This window comes from Belonocnema kinseyi, chromosome 6 (assembly GCF_010883055.1).
Source record: "Belonocnema kinseyi isolate 2016_QV_RU_SX_M_011 chromosome 6, B_treatae_v1, whole genome shotgun sequence".
Lineage (NCBI taxonomy): Eukaryota > Metazoa > Arthropoda > Insecta > Hymenoptera > Cynipidae > Belonocnema > Belonocnema kinseyi.
Genome location: NC_046662.1, coordinates 64,588,789 through 64,608,441, shown reverse-complemented (window position 1 = coordinate 64,608,441; position 19,653 = coordinate 64,588,789).

Below are 19,653 nucleotides of genomic sequence, written 5' to 3'. Positions count from 1 at the left end.
AAAGAAAAAAAAAACTGTCTAAATTTTTTCAAAGATTTGAGTAGACACCCTGAATAAAGGAATTATTTTAAGTCAGGGAATTTTTTCGAAAGCGTACTTCATTCTTTCTTAATTGCAATCTAAATTCAAATAACAATGATTCTTCATGTGTAAAAGTAGCTTTATATTACTGTATTTAACAATTTTATTCAAATTTTGTTGTTTTTTTTGTTGTTTTAAATTAATTTTTTTAACTGAAAGTTTAAATATTCTATTTTTTGTAGCAAAATGATCACTTTCAGTAAAAAATTAAAGTTTCTGATTTAAAATTCATGTATTTTATTGAAAATTCGTTCTCTAATGGTATAAATTAATCTCATTGTTGGGGCAATAATCATCTTTTTGCGTGAAAATTCTATAGATTGTTTACATTTTTTTCTCTCTCTTGACCGAAAAAACCTTTCTTAATTAAAAATTCAACTCATGTTGATAAGTTGTCTTTTTTATTGAATTTAACTGTTTTTTTTATTAAAAATTAAAATCTTTTTTTGTTGTGATATTCATCATTTGAATTAAAAATTCATCTTTCTGGTTGAATATTCGTTTTTTCTTTGGTTCAAAATTAATTTTTATAACTGAAAATTTAACAATTTCAGTTGAAACTTTCACAATTTTGTTGAAACTTCATCTCTGTGGTTGAATATCAATTTTTTTAACTAAAAATTTAACTATACAATTTTTGGTTGAAAAACTATCTATTTTAGTTGAAATTGCGTGTTTTTAAAAAATTAATCTTCTTGATTTAGAATTCATCTTTTTGGTTCAATATTAAAATATTCCAGTTAAAGATTCAGAATTTTATTTAAAAATCCTTCACTTTGATCATAACTGAATATTTTTAGTTGAAATTCAACTATTTGTAATTGAAAATTCAACTATTTTGTTGAAAATTTAAATATTTCAATTAAATATTCATTATTTTAGCTGGAAATTAATTTTTTTGTTTGAAAGCAGGGAAATGACTGAATTTATTTTTTGACCGGGAATTTTATAAATGTGTGGAAGAAAAATCTGTCAAAGTTCGATTTCAAAAGTTTTTTAAAAATAATTAGTTGAAGTGTTCTCTTTTTTAATTATGCCATTATTGAGTTTACAATGCGTAATTCAAAAATCTTTTACTTACAAAAATTTCCATTTTAGATTTATATTTTTAAGCTCACATTTTTAATTTTTAAAAGTTTAAAATTCTTTCTTGAAGAATTGAAGAATTAAAAATTAAAAGCCTTTGAAGTTGAAAATTTTTGACAAAAACCATTTTTATTTATTAGATAAATAACAAATGATGTTATTGGGTCTGTACTTTATGTATTACAGAGTGAACAAACAAGGATTTGACAAAATGATTTTAAATAGGTCCAAAAATTAAGCATTTTTAGGTTTTAACGTTAAGAATTAAACGGTTTCAATTTAAAAGTCTTAATCATTAAAAAAATGTGAGCGTCTCACTTCAACTTTATAAACTATTTTCAACTATGTTTCAGTCTGAAGCATTCAATTTTTGAAATTATTAATTAAAAAAAAGATTAATTATTGAATATTTAGCAATACTTGAATTTTGATTTAAGACAAGTAAATTGAGACCAAATATTTTGAAGTAAACAATTTTAATTTTTGTACTTGAAAAATGTTTAATTTCTAAGTGAAATCGTTGAATTTTGATGTATAATTTACAATTGAACATTTGTAGAAAAAATTCGAATAATTTTAAGAGATACTTAGGAGTTTTAGAAAAATTCAAAATTATTATGCAAATTTTAAAAAGTTACCTTTTTAAATATTTTCTTAAAATAATTTTTCAAAATGAAAGATTATTTTTAATTTTCATAGGAATCTTAAGAAAATGTTTTTATTCTTTTAAAGCCTTTCACAATTCTTAACAAGCTTCTAATTTTTTGTTTAAAGTCAGCAAAAATCTACATTTTATTTTAATTCATGGCCATTATTTCAAGTTTAAAATTAACTAATTTTGAATCTTGTCAAAACTTCGAAGTATCTATTAAAATTTCTCAAATTTGTCTACAAATAATGAATGTTCAATTGTGATTTAATGATCAAAATTTGGAGAAAATTTCTAAAATTTGAAGATTTCCTAAAAGTTGTAGGAAAAAATGAATTAATTTTGACAGATATTTAGAAGTTCTGAAAAAATTTCAAAAATAATTTTAAATTTGAACAAAAATAAAACAAATTGTAGATTTTCGAAGATTTTAAAATAAAATGTTGAAGCTTTTCAAGGATTTTAAAACTAATTAAAATGAAAATAATAGAATTTCTAATTTAAGAAGTGTTCATTAAAAAATTTCAATTTTTAATTTTATCTAACTTAAAATTCGCCAAAATGATATAATTTTTAAAATTTTAAAGACCACTGATTGAGTATTTAATTTAGAGAATTAAAAACGATAGCCTGGATTTATATATATTTTTAATTTTTATTTAAACTTCAATTTTAAAAGTTAAACATCCGACAGTCCCACTTTTAGTGCTTTCATTTGCAGCTCAGTTTTTATGACCTCAAATGGAAATTTTTTTAGCTTCAATGTTCGATTTTTAAATTTAATTGACCGTGAAAAGCGTTTGTGAACCGGGAAATTATTTTTTCGATTAAAACGGCCACCCTGTGAAAGTTAAACTTCTTTTAAAAAAATTTATCATTTTGTTCTAAAATTAATCTGTTCCAGTTGAATATTTCTTATTTTAGTTGAAAATTCAGCACTTTAATTAAAAAAATTTATCTCTTCCCGTTAAAAATTCATCTATCTTGTTGAAAATTCAATTATTTCACTTAAAAAGTTAAGAAATCAAAGCGGTTTAAATTGAATTTAATATAGTACAATGAAAAATTATTCCTGGAAAAATCTGAGATTATCTGAAAAAAACCTGGAATTATCAGGGAATTTTTTCCCAGGATTGGCTTAGACACACTGGAATTTTTTTGTTTAATTTGAGTGGCCACCCTGTGCCGGAATTGACTGGCGGGAAATACGAATTGTGCACAACAGTGGGAGACTTTATCGATTAAGGAGTAGTTTATCGATCTAATCACATTTATTACACCACATTATACAACGATACACTTAATATTTTAAGCGAGCTAATCACAATGTCGTATAGAGGCGATCGATTAATTTCCCTAAATAAGATAATCTCGAGGTTTAAATAGCACGCCTAACGTGAGAATTGTGTACATTCACAAAAGTATTTTGAAAAGAATATTCACCCAAAAGCGGGCATATCGGTATATCGGTGGTTCGCCATTTTCGCAGTTGTGTAAACTTCACAAATTCTCTCTGCAATAATAAAATCGTCACTCATCGGTAGATTTTACATACTTCTTAGAAAATTTACCTATCAATATTGTTGCGATGATTTAGCTTCAAATTTAGTGTAACAATATCAATAGTATTTTTCTTTTAAGAGCAGTCAGTATTTTCGAGTTTTATTATTTTTTTAAATTTAGACTAGATTTTAATTCAGGGACTGAGAAATGATAAATTCTAAAGAGAGTAATTATATTTTTTATTTGCATTAGTAGTATACCTGGGTCATTTACCGACAGGCTATAATGGTTCTTGTCCGTGCTAGGATACCACCAGTCGGTAAGGTCCCACTGTTGCTTAGCTCGGAACAGAACCAGCCAAGGTATACTACTTGAATCATTTTTAAATTGTTACTAAAATTTTTACTCGTATGCTGAAGGCAAAAGGCAATGTCTTTTCATTTTTTTGGTTAAGAAATTTATTTTCAATCTCTTTAATTTCTAGTTTAAAAAAATGAAATGAAATTTCTAGACTTGATTTGTAAACTCTGGAAATTATTTATAAAGACGATCTTCCATTTGAATATGAACTCAGCAGTGTATCGAAAGCAAAAATCAAACATTTTCTTTTAAATTTGGTAAATATTCTTAGAATTGAGCCAATTTTTTAGCTGGGATATTTATTCAGTTTCTTTTGAATTTATAAATTGCTTTGAATTAATAATGAGAGCTGGCATTAATTTTATTTTTCGTAGGCAATTCGTAAAATAAAAAATGTTTACGCAGAATAATTTTTCAAATTGCTTTCGCTGATGTCAGGGGCGCGGTATCCTGGACATAAATCAGTCGTTCGACGGTCTGGAGTACAGTAGATTTCAGATCTGTTTATCTGCGAAACTCCAGACGACATATCGCTTTAACGTTATTTCGCGAAGTTCCAGACAGAAAAGACACATAAGTCACCGGCAAAACGCCCACAACAAGTCGCCTTGCTCGTTCATCTCGACTGACACACACCACCGAAAATTCGGATTCGTGGACATTCTTCGACATAGGGGTTTTTTAAAAACTAAAAATATGTATATAATTTTGATACTAAGGAGGAAGATAATAAACTATCTTGTAAAATTGTACATCACTCTTTTCTTAGTAGGTGTTGGATTAAACATTAATAACTTCTTAAAATTTGTATAATTTCGAAAATAAAATAACTCAAGCATTTTGAGAGCTTTATTTATTAGAGGACAGAAAATTAACGTTCCCAACTTTTCAAAAATAATAAGAATTTATTGTTTGATCGGAAATTTTACAGATTTTTAGAAAAAAATTATCCAAACACTTGAAATATCACAAATTTTGTATTATATGATACAATGCAATTTAAAAAAAGTTTGAGGACCCTTTTTTTTAGTTCATTTGTTATCTTAGAAGAAGACTCAAAGAATAAAAAATTATATAGTTTGGAATTGAAAATTAATGAATCTTCAACAACAAAAAACAACGCATTTTTAAGAAAGTAGTTCAACTTTCGACCTCATAGTTGCATTAAAAAACAGTTGCATTAGAAAAAAATCTACCTAAAAAAATGAACTTTCGAACCGAAAAGATGAATTTTCAAACAAATAGTTAATTTTTAACCAAAAAAGATCCATTTTCTACCAAAAATGGAATAGTTAAATTTCAAGTTAAGAAAATTGATTCTGAAAAAAATTAAGTTTCAACAAAAGATTTAAATTTCCAACTAAAGTGATTTTGAAAATAAAAATATGGATTTTCCACAAAAAAGTCGAGTTTTAAAGGAGAAAAATTAATTTTAACTAAATACGTGAATTTTTAACCAAATAGATGAATTTTCAAATAAAAAAAAAATAAAATAAAAAAAAAATGTCAACCAAAAATGGAATAACTAAATTTTCAGTTAAAAAATTAATTCTGAATAAAAAAAGGTTTCCACAAAGTAGTTAAATTTTCAGTCAGAGAGATCAATTTTCGACTAAAATGATAAATCTTTAACGAAAAAAATTAATTAAAAAAAAGTATTTCAACTTTCAACCACATAGTTTACAGCCCAAAAACAAATTTTCAACAAAATAGTTGAAGTTTCTACCAAAAAGGATTAATTTTTAATCAAGGAATTGCATTTTAAACCAAAAAATTAAATTTTTACCAAATTAGATATAAAAAATACATCTAAATACATGAATTTTTTAAACAAAGAAGATCAAATTTCAACAAGCAGTTAAATCCACAACCAAAAAAAAATTAATTTTTTAGTAAACCGTTGCATTAAAAAAAAGTTTTTACAAACAAGGTAAATTATCAATCGGAGATATGAATTGTCAGCCAAATAGCTGAATTTTCAAATAAAAAAAAATAATTAAAAAACGATATTCAACCAAAAATGGAATAGTTAAAAAAATTCTGAATATAACCAAATGAATTTACAAGAAAATAGTTAAATTTTTAACACAAGAGATTAATTTTCAACTGAAGTGGTGAATCTTCAACCAATAAATTTTCAACAAAGTAATTAAACTTTCAACTAACAAAAGATTTAAATTTTCAACTAAAGTGATTTTGAAAATAAAAACATGGATTTTCCACAAAATAGTCTAATTGCAAAGCAAAAAAATTTAACCAAACAGTTGCATTTTAAACAAAAAAAGTGAATTTTTACCAAAATAGATAAATCTTTTAATCAAAAATATGAATTTTTAAATAAACACATGAATTTTTAACAAACAAAAAATAAAAATAAATAAAAAACTATATTCAACCAAAAATGGAATAGTTAAAAAAATAATTTTGAATAAAACAAAACGAATTTTCAACAAAATAGTTAAATTTTCAACCCAAGAGATTAATTTTCAATTAAAGTGGTGAATCTTCAACCAAAAAATAAATTTTCGACAAAGTAATTAAACTTTCTACTAAGTAATTAAATTGTCAAATACAAAATATTTAAATTTTAATTAAAAAACAGTTGAATTCTACCAAAACGACGAATTTTCAACAAAATAGTTGAATCCTAAACCTAAAAAAACTAATTTTTAACCTAACATTTTTAACTCAAATATTTTTTACCAAAAAAGGAATAGTTAATTTTCAATTTAAAAAGTTTATTATAAACCAAAAAGATTCCGACAAATATAGTTTCTGATATTACTGAATTTGAAAATTTCCGATGATAGCGACAATTCCAGAAATATAATTGCCCAAATTATAAAATATTAAATGTAAAATTTCTAATAAAATTTCAGCAATAAAAAAATAAATAAAAAACTTTTATTTTAAAAACATAGTTATTTTATTTTTATTTCTTTCGAAAATAATTTGTTAATGTTTAGAATTTTATAAGTCGGAAATTTTCCTGTATCGGTAATTTAATTTTTCAGGATTTTTCAGTTTTTCGCTAAATTTGGTCTTCAAACGGTACAATTTGACTGTTCCATTCAGAACAATTTGAATTTGCAAATTAAAGTGGTGAATTTTTTATGCATAAATAACAAACAATTAAGAAATTATTAATTTAAAATCACTTAAAATAATTTTAAGACGTTTAGTAAATATATAAATTTAAATTGTTCCATTTTTTTATGTTTTCAACTTAAAACTGCTGAAAATTATATAATTTTTAACAATAAAAAATTTATTTAATTGCAATTTAAAGCATTGAAAATGAAAGCGTGGCTTTATATTTTTTTAACCTTTAAAATTGAGAGAAGTTTACATTTTAAATGTTGACTGTAAGAAATTAAAACGGCCACCCTGATATGAAACAAAAATAATAGTAAAAAGGTGAAAAAGTAATTTAAACAAAATTGTCTTCGACAAAAGATTTATTTGCGACAAATAAATATCGTATTGAGTTCATATTCAAATAAATTATTAATTATTCTAAATAATTTTGTCGAGTTTCTTAAATAAATAAAGTGCCTCGTAATGTGACCACGAAGCATAACTTGTAGTTTTGCTTCAAGAATTTGTATTCTAGGCAATGACTTGTTTAGGTTCTCGAAACCAAAACGAACAATTCGTATTTAAAAATACACGTCACAAATTTTGCCAAGTGAGATACTCAGAAGAATTCGTATTTAATAAGTATATCGTTTTAATTACATCGTCGAACCCTACGTACCAGTTTAATGCAATTGTTGCTATTATTAATACAATTAATATTATATAAATATATAAAAAGTTCGTAATGTGGGTGCATCGTCGAGAAGATCGATGTTTCATTCGAAACGCGAGTTCCTTTCGGCATTGTAAATTTCTCAGCCAACAAAAGTCAGTTCGAGATTCGTTGACCCATTCGTATAACGTCGATATCCGTGTGGGTTTTTTTCTTTGTCTATAGGCCTCAGCCAATCGAATTTCAGTGGAGAAGGTACAATACTTTGTCCAAACGAAGTCTTATATTTATATAGAAAAAATGTACAAAAAAGTGTATATTAACAATCTCATATTATCGTATTTATAATTATATTTTACTTTATATATTATATTAAGATCAGCGCGAGTCGATAGCGAGTATCAAAGAAGTCTAAAAATAAAAATATAAAGAAGAAAAGATTTGTCAAAAGTAAAGAGAGAAGGATAAACGTTTATTTCTTAAATAAAAAAATACTGCGCACAAACTTTGTACACTTGGCTCATAAGTTTCACTGCGTTTAGGTAAGAGTTTTGATCTTTTGCTGCGAAAAGTTAAAAAAATAAAGTAAAAATAGTACGAATTTTTTATTAAATTACGAATTTTTTATTAAAAGGATATGTAAATCTTCAATTTCCAATTTGTCCCGTTATTGAAAGATTTTTTTATTATTATTAATCTTCGTCTTTGAGACATTTATCCCGAAATACAATATTAAAGTTACAGGGTGTCTCCTCAGACTCTGCAAAAAAATTCTCTGATAATTACAGGGGTTTTTTAGGTATAATTATTTTATTTATAAATTCGCGAGTTTATTATTAAAAATTTTTTTTTCAGTTTTCATAAGTATATAAATTGTAAAAATAGTACTATTCATGTTTAAAATTAAATAACAAGACTGCAAAATGTATAATTTTTTTGAATATATCTTTAAAGACTATGAATTTAAGTATTAATTAGAACAAAATTTTATATCATTTTTCTATAGTCCAAATTCAGTGAATATTGAAGTAAAATTAATATGAGTACTATTCCTAATTTAAGTTAAAACGCTTTAAATCCTTACTTTTCAAGTAAAAATATTTAATATTCAACAATGCAGACAAATTTTCACAGAAATAGTTGAATTTGTAACTAAAAAGAATACATTTTAAGCGAAATAGTTAAATTTTGAACTACAAAACGAGCAATTTAAAACCATAAATGGATTAATTAGATTGTTAGTAAAAAATTGATTCTGAATCGAAAAAAACAACCAATTTTCAACAAAAAATTTAAATGTCCAATCAGAAATATCAATTTTACTAAAGTGATGAAAAATTAGTTGAATTTTCAAGCGAAAAAGGTATATTCTCAATGAATTTGTAACCCAAAAAGACGAATTTTCAATTAAATACATGAAGAATTTTCAATCAAAAATGAATTGCTTCAAATTTTATTTAAAAAATTAAAAATTATTATTAACAGTTAAATCTACACGCAAAAAATAAAAAAATTGTTAGTAAACCGTTGCATTACAAATTTTCAAATAAAAAAATTAATGAAAACCGGATTCTTGAAAAAAAAACTTCTTGAGTGTCCTCAAGATTTTTGTTTCCAAGACGTTGAAAATCGAAACTTTTTATTAAAAGTTCCTTTTTATTTGAAAACAAAAAAGATAAATTTTCTACTTAAATTATGAATCTTCAAATGTATTAGTTGATAAAGCAACTAAAAAATATTATTTTGAATCAAAAACAGTTGCATTTTGTGAAAAAAGTTGCATTTCAACAAAACTAAATAATTTATAGCAAAATTGAATAAATTTTCAAAACCAAAAAAACTCATTTTCAACCGAATACACGAAGTTTCAACCAAAACTTTAAGTTTTGAACTAAAAAAAGAAAAATCGTTACATTTTCAACCAAAGTGATGATTTTTTAAAAACTAAAATGATAAATTTTTGACTAGAATATTGAAATTTTAAACCAAAATGATAAATTTTCCACTCAAATGATGAATCCTTAAATAGAATGGTTCGATTTTTTACCATATAAGTACATTTTCAAACAAGAAGATTAATTTTCTACCAAATATTAGAATTTTTAACTAAAAAAGATCAATTTTCAAGCAAAAAATCGAATACTTAAATTTTCAGTTAAAAAATTAAATTAAAAAAGAATGTTTAACAAAATATTTAAATTTTAAGTTTTTAAACTAATGTATATGATGAATCTTCAATAGAAATAATTGAATTTGAAACAAAATACGTTAATTTTCAACCAAAAAAAGAATGGTTGAATTTTCAGTTAAAAAATTCATTTTTAATTTAAAATAAAAACGAATTTTTAACAAAATAGTTAAATTTCAAACCAAGAAGATCATTTTTCAACCAAAAAGATGATTCTTTAAATGAAAAAAAAGTTGAATTTCGCTAAAAAATTCGAATTTTTAACAAAATAATTGAATCTTCCACAAAAAAAGATTAATTTTAAACAAAATAGTAATATTTTTAATTAGCAAAATTAAATTTCTACCAAAAATTGACTGATTTTTCAAACCCAAGACTAATTTTTAACCAAATACATGAAGTTTCAACTAAATGGTTGAATTTTGAATTAAAGAAGAGAAAAATAGTTCAATTTTCAATTAAAATGATTAATTTTGAACTGAAATGGTTGACTTTTTAACCAAAAAGTCAATTTTCAAACAAACAGATTAATTTTGTACCAGTTGTTTGAATTATGATTTAAAAAATATCAATTTTAGTCAAAAATGGAATAGTTAAATTTTCAGTTAAAAAATTTAATTATCAACCGAGAAAAAGAATTATCAATAAAATAGTTAAATTTTTAACTTAAGTGATGAATTTTCTGCCAATATATAATGAATCTTCAACAGGAATAGTTGAATTTTAAACAAAAAACATGAATTTTCAACTAAAAAAAGATAAATTTTCAACCAAAAATCGAATGGCTGAATTTTCAGTTTAAAAAATTCATTTTGAATTTAAAATAAAAACGAATTTTTAACAAAATAGTTAAATTTAAAACCAAAAAGATCCTTTAAAAAAAAATTTTTTTAATTTGAATTTCGCTGAAAAGTACGATTTTTCAACAAAGTAATTGATTCTTCCTTCAAAGAAGATTAATTTGAAACAAAATAGTTGCATTTTTAAGTAGCAAAATTAAATTTTCACCAAAAATTGACTGCTATTTCAAATCAAAATACTAATTTTTAACCAAATGGTTAAATTTCGAATTAAAAAAGAGAAAAATAGTTCAATTTTCAATAAAAATGAAGAATTTTAACTAAAATGATTAATTTTGTACTAAACTGGTTGAATTTTTAACCAAAAAAATCAATTTTCAAACAAAAAGATTAATTTTGTACCCGATATTTAAATTTTGATTACAAAAATATCAATTTCTAGCCGAAAATGGAATAGTTAAATTATCACTTAAAAATGTAATTATCAACCGAGAGAAAAAAAGAGAAAAATAGTTTTATTTCAACTAAAATGATGAATCTTTAAATGGAATGGTTGAATTTTTTAAAAAAACTTCGATTTTTAAAATAAAACAGATAATTTTTCAATCAAAAAAATTACATTTGGAATTAAAAAAAAATTAATGAGAAAAAATTTGTTCAATAAAATAGTTAAATTTTTAACTTGAGTGATGCATTTTTAGCCAATATATGATGAATCATCAACAGGAATAGTTGAATTTTAAACTTAAAAAAGATAAATTTTCAACGAGAAATTGAACAGTTAAATTCTCAGATAAAAAAATCATGTTTATCCAAAGAAAACTAATTTTCAAGAAAATATTTATTTACAAATCAAGAAACATTGTTAAATTGTTATTTAATTTTATATACGAATAAAAAAATGTAGCGTTCTCGAAAAAATTTCCTGACTACAAAAAAAATTCCCTGACATTTCCAGGTTTTTGCCTTTATAGAAAAACTCCCTGGAAATTCCAGATTTTCCAGGTTTTCCAGGTGAGTAGACACCCTGAGTTAAGAATAATACTGAAGGGAAAATAATTAAAAACGGGGAGACTGGAAATTTTATAAGTTTGTCAAGAACGTTTAACTCTAAGATTAATAAAACGTTCCTAGCTTCGAAGATAGCAAACGCAGATACTTAAATCGATAAATATATATACAGTATGTATACTAACGTTAAAATCAAAGAAAAAATCTTGATTCAGAAACTCGATATTTGCATGAAAACGCGTATAATTTTTTTTGCAGTTCGGTTTACTCTTCTATGAATTATCGAGTTTCAAAGGCAGGATATCTTTGATTTTTGCGTAGTAGTGTCGACGAGAACCTCTGAAAAATGCCGAACCTCGTTTTTTTTTTTAAATTTTATTTAGCATTGTAGACTCATTTTCTAAAATTAGTAGTCTTTTTTCATATTTATAAAAATTGGCACGGTTTGAGAGAAAAAAGGTAAACTGATTTGTGTAAATTGATATATGTGGAACGTAGGTATTTGAGGAGATTATTTACCAGTCACGAATCAATTTAAAATCAATAAAATCTTCATTGCCACTTACAGTAGACGCGTCTCCATAAATTAGTTTTAATTTTTAATCTAATTTTAAATTGTTCCGATCTGCTGTAGAATTGACAGTTTCATCAAGCAAAGCGAATAGTTTTGAATCCAGAAGATTGATTTATATTCATTTGGAATAAAATAGGAGATCTTAGATATTATTAGGGACCGTACTTAAATTGCGATAAATAAAAAAAAATACAAATCTTAAAAAAGACATCATTCCTTAGTTGCAAATTCAACTGCTTTCTTAATAATGCGTTCTTTTTTCAACTCCAAAAGATAATTTTTCAACAAACCAGTGGAATTTTCAATCAAAAAGTGTGACTTTTTAACAAAATTTTTTAATTTCCAACAAATAGTTGAGTTTTTATCAAAACATAAAATTTCTTTAAAAACAAACGAATTTTTAAGTTAAAAAAAAGTAATTTAAAAAAAGTTGAATTTTCATCCAGAAAAAATTTAATTTTTTCTTTTTAAACAAAAATATTAAATTTAAAGAAAAAGTACATTTTCTACGAAATAGTTAAATTTTTAACAAAAACAGCAAAATTTCCAACCAAAAAGTATGACTTTTCAAAAAAATGGTTAAATTTTCAAACAAATAATTGCATTTTTATCCAAGAAAGATGTAATTTTTGTTAAGACAGGTGAATTTTGGAATCATAAAGAAAAATTGAAAAAGAAAAGAGTTGAATTTTTATTTTAAAAAATATTTCAATGGACTCTGCAACACAAGAATACGAATTTGAAACAAAAACTAAATTTTCTAGGAAATAGTTGAATTTTCAACAAAACAATTGCATTTTTATCCAAGAAAGATCCAATATTTCTACTAAAAAAGATGAAGTTTTAAATCAAAAGGACAAATTTTCATAAAAATTAGTTTTCATCCAAAAAAGATTTCAGTTGAGTTATCAGCAAAGTCAACTGAAATCTGTTTTGGATGAAAACTATTTTTTTTCTGATAATTTGTCTTTTTCATTTAAAAGTTCATATTTTTCAGTATAAATTTTGCATCTTTCTTGGAAAAAATGCAACTGTTTTGTTGAAAATTCAACTATTTCCTAGAAAACTTAATTTATGTTAAAAATTCCTATTTTTGTGTTGAAAAGTCAATTGAAATATTTTTGGATGAAAATTTAACTCTTTTTTGAAAGTTTGTCTTTATGATTAAAAAATTCACCTGCTTTATCAGAAATTACACCTTTCTTGGATAAAAATGGAACGTTTAAAAATTCAAAAATTTTGTTTAAAAGTAATACTTTTTGGATGAAAGTTCCGCTGTTTTGTGGAAAATTGAAATGCTTCGTAGAAAATTTACTTGTCTAAAATTCCTATTTTGCATTGAAAAGAAAACTGACATCTTTTCTAAATGAAAATTAAACCATTTGTTTCTTTCTATTAAAAATTCATCTGTTTTAAGAAAAATCTCATCTTTCTTTAATACGAATGCAACTAATTGGTTGAAAATTCAAGTAAATTTTTAAACAGTCACACCTTTGTATGAAAATTCTACTGCTTTAATAAAAAATTCACAATTTCGCAGAAAATTGCCTTTTTGTTTAAAATTTATATATTGTTGTTGAAAAGTTAACTGAAATCTTTTTGAATTAAAAATTCAATTCTTTTCGCAGAGACTTATTTTTTGTTAAAAATCCATATTTTAATCTCAAAAGTTAACTGAAATACTTTTTAACGGGAAATTAAATTATTTGTTTCAAATGTTATCTTCTTCATATAAAAATGTATTTGTTTTGGTAGAAATTTCATTTTCTTAAAGTGAAAATGCAACTTTTTTGTTAAAAATTCATCTTCTTTGCTTCAGTATTCAACTATTTTGTTCGAAAGGTTTGGCTTAATCACTTTTTTAAATTAAAAATTATAAAAATTTTTAATTAAAAAAAAAGAAAAAAAAAAGTTTAATTTTTATCCAGAACAGATTTAATTTCTGTTTTTAACACAAAAATATTAAATTTAAACAAAAAGTTAATTTTCTACGAAATAGTTCAATTTTTAACAAAAATAGAAAAATTTTCAACCAAAAGTATAACTTTTTGAAAAAAAAGTTAACTAAAATATTTTTTAACAGAAAATTAAATTATTTTTTTGAAAATTTATCTTCTTGATACACAAATTTATTTTCATTAGTAGCGATATCATTTTTTTAAAATAAAAATGCGACTGGTTTGTTAAAAATTCGTCTTGTTTGCTTCAGAATTCAACTATTTTGTTCGAAAGATTCGGCTTAATCACTGTTTTAAGGAATGATTTTTTTTGTTGATTTATATTTTTAGTTATATATATTTGGTTGAAAATTTAACTATTCAGTGGAAAAGCCTATTTTTTCTAAAATTAATTTTTTAACTAAAATGTAACTTTTTAAATTTTTTTAGGACTGATCTTTTTCAGTTAAAAATTCTCCTTTTTTGGTAAGAAAAAAACAATTTTCTTGGTCTCGTGGAAAATTAGTTTTTTTTCTGAAAATATGATTAAAATATAAATTAGGACTAGAGTTCTGAGCCGATTATATTACTTTGAGAACGATAACGAGAATGAGAGAATTTATTTTAATTACCAGAAAATTGCATTTTTTCGTGAACTTTTCGGTTGAAAATTAAACTCTTTTTTTTTTGAAAGTTTGAATTTTTTATTTTAAAGTTTACATGCTTTAGCAGAAATTAAATCTTGTTGTTGATAAAAATGCAACTGTTTGGTTAGAAATTAAGTTATTCTACTATTTTCTTGAAAACTGAACTCTTTCGTAGAAAATTTACTTTTTGTTTAAAATTTATATTTTGGTTTGAAAGACGAACTGAAATATTTTCTGGATGAAAGTTCCACTTATAAAAAAATTGCTTTTTATTAGAAATTAATCTGTTTTAGTACAAAATTGATCTTTTTTGGGATAAAAATGCAACTATTTGGTAGAGAATTTAACTATTTTGTTAAAAATTCATCCTTAGATGAAAAAATTCGTCTTTTTAGATTGAAAATTCAATTTTTTAATAGAAACTTATTTTTTTTGTACAAAAATTCAGTTTTTGATGTTACTGAATTAACTGGAATCTTTTTTGGATGAATAATCAACTTTTTTGTAATAAAAACTTCCTCTGCTTTAAGATAAATTTCATATTTTTTTATAAAAATGCAACTATTTGCTACTTTTTGGTTAAAAATTTGTCTTTTTGGATTGAAAATTCAATTTCTTTGGTAGAAAATTATTTCTTATTAAAAAACTTCATAGTTTGATCGTGAAAACTCGACTAAAATCATTCTCAACAGAAAATTTAACTGTTTTTTTTTTAAATTGATCTTTTTCATTTAAAACTTCATCTGTTATGGAAGAAATTTCATTTTTTGTATGAAAATGCAACTTTTTGCTTAAAAATGGTTTTTCTTTGCTTGATAATTCAACTAATTTGTTGAATTTGTTGGTTAAAAGTTTAATTATCTTATTATAAATTAATTTTTTTTTAATTGAGAGTTCAACTAATTGGGTCAAGGTTAAACTATATTGTGAGATTTTTTTATTGAAGGCTTATGTATGGTTTAAAATTTAACTGTATAGTGGAAAATACATATTTTTTGTTTAGAATTAATTTTCTAACAGAAAATTGAAGTTTTCCATTTTTTAAGATTGATATTTTTTAGTTAAAAATTCGCGTTTTTTTGTAAGCAAAATTATTTTTTAGTTTGAAATTTCCTTTTGATTTTGCGTAAAAATGCATCAGTTTCGTGAAAAATTAATTTTTTGTTGAATGGTTATATTTTTTGTTTGAAAATTAAATTTTTGTAAAGAAAATTTGTTGTCTGGTTTGCAGGTTCAATAATTTAGATAAACTTTTACTTATTTTTTGAGTGAAAAATCTTTATTTGTTGGAAATTCGCCTTTCTGGTTTTAAAATTCTTTTCTTTTATTGCATAAATATCATTCTTTTTTATTAAAATATAAACTATTACACTTTTTCGTTGACAATTTGTCTTTTTAGGTTGAATATTCAACTATTATGTTGAAAATACAATTATTTTGTTGAAAATTCGAGCATTTTGTTAAAGAGCAGAAAAGTAGTTCAAAGTAGAAAACTTTTTTTTTTTTAAATAAATTAACACATTTGAAAAATTTAAATTTATTTATGAAATTCTGCCATATTCTCGTTTATATGACCTGAACTTAAATTCTCGGGAAGTTAAGAACTCTAACTATGACACTTTTTTGTGGGGAATTTATCTTTTTGGGTTGAAAATGCAACTATTACGTTGAAAATGTAATTATTTTGTGGCAAATTCAAGCATTTTGTCAAAAAGCCATCTATTATATTGGAAAAAGACATTTTTTTAAAGTAATTTAAGTACGCCCGCTTACCTAACTATTAAATTTCCAAAATGAGTCTTCCAATTTTTCATTTGGGCGCAATTTTATTATTTTTTACAATCGCGTTGACTCTTCTCATACGGTGAATACTGAATAAAGTTTCGCAATCCTAAGTGCGTTACAACGAGTCGTGTGAGGTTCTTTGGAAGGCAAGTCTGGATTTTCAACGTCTGACGGACAAATTTTCAAATGAAGACTGTCCTGATGAAAAATATTTACTTATAGTTTCACGAGTCGTATAATTTTTATTAAGGTGACTAATTCTCTTCTCGATTTTAAAAATCAATAAGGAGAGAGTATTCTCCAGATTTGAGTTTCCAAGACGTTGAAAATCGAGACTTTTTATTAAAAGTTCCTAATACCTGATTCTAAATCGCACCACTTTTAGCCTACGCCTTACAAGGGCAACCTACAACCTTCGAAATTTTTGTGTGGATTTTTGCTTCTTCTGTGATAGGTCATCACAAAAATTGTAATATGCTAAAGTAATATGTGCTTTTCAACCGTTATCGAGAAAAAAGGCTTTCAAAAACCGCGATCGTCCGAAATTTTTTAAAAAATTCGCATTAGTTTAATTGATTTTTAAAAATTCTTTGCATAATCAGACTAAACTTTCAAGTTAAACCAATTTTTTAACAATAGCCATTCAGCTTAAAGGGTTCCGAATCTAGGTTTAAAATATTTCTTTCTGAACTGTTAAACTCCTCAACTTGGATTATTTTCAAATTAAAGAAGTTTGTAATTTTAATTATTTCTGAAAAAAATTAAGGTTTTATATTTCGGTATATGTAATTTAACTAAGAAATTATCCATTTTTTAATTAATCCGAATTTGAATAAAATTAAAATAGACACAATGTTAAATTCAATATGAAACGCTTAAATTTCTAAGATTTCCAGTAGAAATATATTTCATTTTGAACAAAGCAGTGGAGTTTTCAAACAAAAGAGATAAATTTTCATATCCGAAGAGAAACTTTTATCAAAAAAGTTGATTTTTTAAGTTGAAAAGTCGAATGATTTAGAAAAAAGTTGACTTTTAAATCCGAAAGATTAATTATAAATAAAATAGTTGAATTTAAAAAAATCATAAAAAATAGCATTAAACTACTAGGAATTGAATTTTCAAACTAAAAAGACAAATTTATTAAAAAACATTGGAATTTTCAGAAAAATAGTTGAATTTTCAATCTTTAAAGATGAATTTTCCACCAAATTGTGAAATTTTTGAAAAAAAAGATTAAACTTCTAAATTATCAACTGGAAAAGGTGTATTTTTAACAAAAAGATGATTTTCAACGAAGAAAGATGAATTTACAACCAAATAGTTGATTTTTTAACATTCACAGATAAATTTTCAAACAAATTTTCGATTTTTCAAAGAAAGAAGATTATACATCTACTAAATATTTGAATTTTGAAGCCAAAAAATACTAATTATTGAAAAGACAGTTGAGTTAGCAACGTGGAAAGATAAATTTTCAACAAAAAAGATAATTTTCAATGAAGAAAGATGATTTTTCAACCAAATAGTTTCACTTTTATTCTTTTAATCAATAAAGACGAACTTTCTACCTAAAAAGACAAATGTCTAAAAAAACAGTTGAATTTTTTACAAAAAGGGTGATTTTTGTACAAAATAATTAAATTTTCAATGAAGTATTTGAATTTTCAGGCCAAAAAAGCAAATTTTTCTCCGGTTTTTAGTTTTTAAATATATATTATTTTTATCTTGAAACATTTAATTTTCAACAAAAAGATTCGTTTTCAATTGAAATTAAAAAAAAAGATTTTGTTAGAAGAAAATTAAATTTTCGACAAATAAGTTTACTTTCAACCAAGAAAGATGAATTTTAAAACAAAGATGACTTTTTTTACCATAAAACACACATTTTTAACCTAAAATAATAAATATGTACTCAAAAACTCTCATTTTCAACAAAATATAAAAATTTGCGACTAAAAAAGACGAATTTTAAACAAAGTCATTGAATTTCCAACCAACTAGTCGAATTTTGAACCAAAAAGACAAATGTTGAACAAAACAGTTGCATTTTTTACCAAAAGGATGATTTTTGTACAAAACAATTGAATTTTCAATGAAGTATTTGAATTTGCAGGCCAAAAAAGCAAATTTTTCTCCGGTTTTTAGTTTTTAAATATATATTATTTTTATTTTGAAAAATTTAATTTTTCACAAAAAGATTCGTTTTCAAGTCAAATTAAAAAAAAATTGTAGAAGAAAATTAAATTTTCGACAAAACAGTTCATTTTCAACCATGAAAAATGAATTTTAAAACAAAGAAGATGACTTTTCTTCCATAAAACATACATTTTTAACCTAAAAAAATAAATATGTACTCAAAAACTCTCATTTTCAACAAAATATTTAAAGGGGGAGGGTCGGTAAGGCCGGTTTTCGGCCTAATTTATTTTTGGATAAAAAAAAATGAAAAAATCATGGTAGTATCTTATAAGTATCCCGAGTCGATTGCACGCTAAACGGACAACCCTCCACCCCCCAGCCACCCCTATAAATATAGGAAACACCACTACCCACCAACTGTATTTTCGAGAGATTTGACACTCTTAAACATGTATTCTGAGGTTAGCAAGGGTTTACTATGGTTTTCGGGGTCGCCGAATACAAATCTGGCGTCTTTTGACTTTTATCGCGTCAGGCTCAAGGTCATTGGAAGGTCAAATCGAGAGAAAACGGTTAAAAAATCCATAAAAATACGTTATAGGTTTTTGGAGTCGCTAATTAGGAATCTGGCATCCGTTGAACTCTATCGCTTCAGGTTCTAGGTCATTTGAAAGTCATTTGAACGTCAAATCGAGAAAAACGGTAAAAAAAAATATATATGTTATAGGTTTTTGGGGTCGCTGATTGGGATAGAGGTCAACAGATATCAAATTCAGAATCAGCGATCCAAAAAAACTATAACGTATTTTTTTCTACCGTTTTTTCTCGATTTGAACTTCAAATGACCTTGATCCTGATGCGACAGAGGTCAATGGGTGGCAGATTCGTAATCAACGACCGCGAAAACCTATAACATATTTTTTTATTTTTTCAGCGTTTTTTATCGATTTTACTTTCAAATTACCTTGAACCTGACGCGATAAAGGTCAGCGGACACCAGGTTCATAATCAGCGACCCCAAAAACCTATAACATATCTTTAAAAATTTTTTTTACCGTTTTTCTCGATTTGACCTTCAAATGACCTTCAAATGACCTTGAACCTGAAGCGATAGAGTTCAACGGATGCCAGATTCGTAA